General features: G+C 41.8%; 1 long non-coding RNA gene across 2 annotated transcripts; it reads right to left on the reverse strand.

The window, feature by feature from the left end:
* Positions 1-2,194: 2,194 nt before the first annotated feature.
* On the reverse strand, positions 2,195-5,569 carry LOC108900530 (uncharacterized). Of its 2 annotated transcripts, XR_001963740.2 has the most exons (4): positions 4,496-5,569; positions 3,948-4,151; positions 3,354-3,388; positions 2,195-2,373 (listed from the first exon to the last, which is right to left on the reverse strand). It is a non-coding gene; the product is annotated as an uncharacterized LOC108900530 (long non-coding RNA). The 2 variants fall into 2 exon arrangements; XR_007810994.1 differs by having other exon boundaries at positions 3,948-5,569.
* Positions 5,570-5,921: the final 352 nt, after the last annotated feature.

Genomic DNA, 5,921 nt, shown 5'->3' on the forward strand with positions numbered 1-5,921 from the left:
ATGGACAAATGAATCAATAATCCCAACACACATATACACAAACAAAGCAACTGAACAGCAGAAAGAAACCAGAATTAACTCCAGCAAACGCAATCAAAACCAAAGTAACACAACACAGCAAACAACAGAACAAAACAAGGTGAACCTAAAAACAAAGTTAGTAGGGCCAGACTTTTAAACTTAACAAAAGAAAACGAACTGAGAATCTTTCTCACCACCTCAGGTAGGGGCAAGCACCATCAAGGACCAGCAAGAGGCTGACTGAGACCAGGTGAGGGCCCACCTACTAAGGGGAGGGCCTAAGGGAGGAGTGGTTTTTCTCTGGGGTGTATTCAAGAGATGCACTTCACTACAAAATGTTTAAAACACTTAACTTTCCCGGGGCTCAAGACCACCCCCTGTGCTCTGAGCTTCACTCTGGTCCAGCCTCATGTAGAATAGAATAGAATCATTTTGTTGTACTTAACTGTACAGTGACAATAAAAGCCTAATCCATGTAGACTTTACTGCAGCACAGCGAGGCCTCTCCACTAGTGAAAGGAGGGCCTCATCAACAGTCTGGGAAGCGGACATGCACTCCTAGTTTCCCTGCTACCACTACCTCACCCTGCCTAATACAGGAACCTGACCCTGATGCCCACTGTCTATCTTCACCACCGGCAGCCCAAAGCAGCATGTGAATGGCACCCACCCTCCACAGTGAGTGAGGAATATAGCTCACTCGGCTAGGCCTTAGCCATTGATGTATTAGTATTGTTATTCCTATAATACATCCCTGCCTCAGCCCTGCAGCTTTCACTGATTGGTCCACTCCCAGAGAGTCCAAACGCCTGCTCACTCCCCTCTTTCCTGACTTCCTGTCCAGTCGCTCCACCCTGCTCACACAGGTGCAGTCACCTCCCTGATCTCCTCTGCATTCCTCCCCGACACACAGCGTCACTCACTACAAATGTTTTTCTGTCGACGTTGCTTCTAATTAACATCCTCACCTCTTTCACATGAACGTGCTCATGGCTGTGTTGGGAAATCCTGGGGTGGTTTACCAAGTTGATAACCACCATCATATAACCACAACTAGACTGCAGTTGTTAGGTTTAGTGAGGCCAGAAAACGAAAAGATATCCGAGGTATGTTCAACATGCTCCATAGTACAGGCCTCAGATCTCAGGCGGGGGCTGTTGACACGAGGGGCTGGGTGAGGCAGGGGTCTGGCAGGCAGGCAAAGAGGAGCCACATGAAAGAACAGATGTTCTGACAGAGTAGAGCGAAAAGCTGGGGATTAAATATTGTAGAAGCTTGTTGAATAGATGAGCTGATATGAATAGAATAGAATATAGAATATAGAATATAGCTTTATTGTCATTGTAAGCAGGACAAGCAACAAAATTATCAAGCAACTCTGTTGGTGTTAGGTATAAAAACAAACACCAGATTGGCAGGAGCTAGAAGGCCACACCCAGCATCATACACATACACACACACACACACACACACACACACACATACCTAACACAAGCATTTTACCATAAGGTAAGAGGAACAAATACAGATATAACAGACACATTTACTTATAACAACAGATGAAAATAAAAGCAAGAGTGTGCAATTGTAGTGACAAAATATAAGTTGTCCAGTATATTGTCTGCCATGCAATGACCAACATGCCACTTTCACATAATCAGCAAACATATTAAAAATGTCTCAGTTTAAAGGATGAATTCAAATTGTTTCACATTCAATTTGATGAATCAGCTTCTCTTAATTCCTTCCTCTTCTCTCCTGCTGCACTTCCTCCAGACACTTCCCCTCAGGTCCATCTGTGGCCTTACAATCCATCCTCTGTGCAACATTACTCATAGTATTAGTAATGGTTGGATTTGTATGGGTTGTTGACATCCACCCCAAACTGTTCCAGGGCAGCTCCTCTGGGCTGTGTCCCTCCCAGTCTACCAAATACTGGTATCCACGGCCACAGTGCTGGACGTATGCCTTTACTGGAGCACATGCCCCAGTATAAATGAGCTGTGCCCCATTATCAACAACAATAAATATTATATATCATATCATATCATATCATGCATATCATATCATATCATATCATATCATAGTCATATCATATCATATCATATCATATCATCATCATATCATAAATAATTGCATTAATTCAGATAATTATGGCATACTGATGGGAAAAGAATAGATCTATTTCTACTCAAACATGTAGCAAGAGTGTTGACTCCAAATAGAAACTGTAGCCCACTTGCGTCAGCGCAGTTTGACATCTGGTGACGTGACACAACAACAGCAGTGTTTCCCCTACCATTGTCCTGGCAGGGCAGCCCGTGAATGCATCAGCACACAGGAGTGGAAGAGCTGCAGAGGAGACAGGTTGACAACTTGCTAGGTTAGGTCCAAGTGTTACAAGTCTGTAAATCACAGATGGACAGACACCAGCCCCAGACATCAGAAACTAGACATTAAACTCAGACCACAATTTCAGTGTTTTTTCACCACATGCTTTCTGCCAACGGTGCCTGTGCACCTGGGATACCCTGAATCTTTGGCCTGAGGGAAGCGTTTCAAACTCATAAGTGCTGGGGTCTGAGCAGTCTAGAATATACCTGGCTTTGTGGAGGACCTGCTGCTTAAAGATGACCATCAAAGCAGTCTGCAGGACAGCTATCACCACCAGCGACCTTCACAGTATGGTTCAGGTAATTTTTATCCTTGATGTTCAAGTTACTGTACTAAACAATAATAGAGAATGTGGGAAACTACATTAAAAACACTTAACTTCCCCAGGAGATACAAATGTTGCTGTCCCTTTTACAAACTGCTTCAGAATCAGCATCAAATTATCAAGGGAGAGACACTAGGTGTGGTGGGTAATGTGAGGAAAGAGCCTGCTGTCCAGGGCGTTCAGATCTTTGGACAGAGTTGAGCAGCTCTACCAGGATGGCCCTCTTGGAAGTGAAAGTGGCATTAATGAAATTTTCATTGGAGTTAACAAAGTCTTTAAGGAGAAGTGAGTGTACCTCACTGAACCTCTGATAATGTCATTACACAGTATTGTACTGAATAACCTGAAGGTTTTTCTTGTAAAGGTAGTTCAACGTGAAACTGAAACATTTGTTTTCAGTTCTTTAAATAAAAAGGAGAAGTTGGGGAAAATGTTGGAAAATATCCAACACAGTGCAGCATGTGACTCCTTTGTACCTAAGAGAGTAATCCACTGACTTAGTATTACACTCCTTTAACACTGTAGACTCAGTGGTGCTTGAAAATTAGTGAACTCTCCAGACATGGTCATTGTTTTTGTAAAAATAAATAAATAAATAAATAAAAATACCAACCTTAATAAATCCAAATTTCAATTTGTAAAGCAGACCTTCCAAATATGGGACACACATGAAAGAGAAACAGATATATTTTCGTTATTAATTCAGCGAAAGTGGTTTATCTCACAAAAACAATTTTACCATGTACAAAAGTATGTGAACCCTTTCAGTTAGTAGCCTGTGGCATCTCCTTTTGCAGCCATAACTTCAACCAAACGTCTTCTGTAACCACTAACCAGTCTCCTGCATCTGTTTTTGGGGATTTTTGCTCACTCCTCCTTGCAGAACTCAGCCAGTTGAGAGAGGTTAGAGGGACATCTGGCATGTACCACCAGTTTCAGGTAAGGCCCACATTTTTGGATTGAAGTCCAGACTTTGACTGCACCAATCCACAGTATGAGTCATCTTTCTTTTCTTTGGTAGTTTTGCTGGAATGCTTTAGGTTGTTGTCCTGTTGCATAACCTATTTCAACTTCAACTCCCTGACTGATGGAGAATCTGGTCAAGAATTTGCTGATTTCATCTGATTGTAGATGTATGTACATGTATAGCAGATGCTGCCAGAGAGCTCTGCAACTCTCTAGAGGTGATGTGTGGGTTGGTCCTTACCTGATTTTTTTCCCTTGATGCTTCTTGGTGATAGTTCTGATGGGCATCCACTTCTAGGCAGAGTTGTGGTCATGTTGAATTGTCTCCATTTGTAAATGATTTTTCTTCCAGTAGGTGGATGGAGCTGGAATCTTTTGGAGATGGTCACTACCTTCTTCCTGATTGTGTGTCTCCTCTCTGCATTGTTGATCTGTATGGGTACACCTTGGCAGTACAATGCTCTGGTTGGTTTCCTCTCATTTAATCAGTCAAATCAATCAATCAAACCCTTTCCTAGGGATGCCTCATTTGATTGGTCTGCTTGATTAATTGAGCACCCAAATGTGTTTCACCTGAATCTTTTACCTACTTAACTTTACCAGTGCAGCTGGGGGTTCACTTACACATACACTAATTCCATGTTTCACATAGTTTTCTGGCTACTCACACAACTCAAAACAAGTACATGCAATTGATAAACATAAACCCACCATTTCATATATATATATATAAGCTGGTGATGATAAAATAAGAAAATCATGGTAAAATTGCTCAAGGGGTTCACTTACTTTCAAGCAGCACTGTAGAGATATCATCTTAAATATTGCCCCAGTTTGCCTAGATTTCCCACAATGCAACTGTACTGCCAACAGTTGGGTCAGTGATTCATGTGTGTTATAGAGCTGTGTCATTTCGAGCCTCCACCCTGCAGCAGAGATAAGGAGCAGGCCTCAGAGGTCTGATAATAAACAAAACCCTCTGTGGTCAGAGACCATGAAAGAGATTCCACACATGTCAATCATCAGAGAACCTGCTGGAATATTCCTCCAGTGACATACAAACACAAATGTTACAGTGCATCAATAAAAGTGACAGTAATCATAAGACATTGTGTTTGAACTGAAAACTGAAACTTGCTGCTAAGTGTGGCAAAAGCTAACACTCCTTGTTCCCTTTAAATCTTTCACTTCCTCTGGACATTCCTCTGTCCACTTCATAATAACACCATCACATGTCACAATACTGCCTTTTGTATTTTACAGTGTTCAGAACATCTGAAACATCAAAGACGCCCCCAGACATTTTAATACACACAGAAATACTGTGCTTGGAAAAGTTTGTTTGACCAGAACCCCAGAGCAGAGACGTACAGTACAGAGTACTACAATTCATCAAGAAGAACTGAGTATAATCACTAGAAGCTTCACTTGAAATAAGCGACCACACCACATCAGTAGCACAAGTATCAGGCGTGGAGTTGAGAGAGAGCTGGGTTCTTATACAGCAGGTAATGAGATGAATGAAGAAGAGTGTCAGGCTCCACCAGCTGTGCCCTGTCCCTGCCAATGAAACACAGACACACACACAGAGGGGAGGAGACACAACAGGAACAGACTGAGGAAACAACACAGACAGGAAGCATTATGAAATTCAGCTGGAGCTGCAACAAAAGTGATTTGTATCTGATGTTTTTTTTCCCACTAAAACATCTACAAAACAAAAGAACACACACACATTATTTATTCCAGAAGATTAACGTCTGGACAGAAGATGTCTCAGATGTCTGCCAGTGTGGACATGTGCAGGTCTGCTGCACAGCTACTGGAGGAACTTGGTTGTTTATTGTTTAATGGGTGTGTTCAATAAAGACACAAAAGATTCTAATAGTTTGTGTTTGTCTGTGATGTTGAATGAATGAATAAGCCATGGGTGGTAGATGCTGCTGCACAGAGCAAGAAAAACAGTCAGACAGCTCAGTAGGTCTGTTACAGTTTGTCTCTTTTGTTTTGAAGCATCGTTCAAAATAAAAGTGTTTTAGTTTAGTTGATTACAAACCTCTGCAAACAGGAAAACTCCACGCTCCATAACACTGATAACAGATAACACAGTGATGTGTTTGACAGTCGCCATAATAAGTTTGAGAAATGAAACAGTTTTGGTCTTGAATGGAAAATGCAGCATTAGATTTCACTTCTGTTACACAGGTCATGGTTT

The sequence above is a fragment of the Lates calcarifer genome, unplaced genomic scaffold (assembly GCF_001640805.2).
Source record: "Lates calcarifer isolate ASB-BC8 unplaced genomic scaffold, TLL_Latcal_v3 _unitig_4551_quiver_1459, whole genome shotgun sequence".
Classification (NCBI taxonomy): Eukaryota; Metazoa; Chordata; class Actinopteri; family Centropomidae; genus Lates; species Lates calcarifer.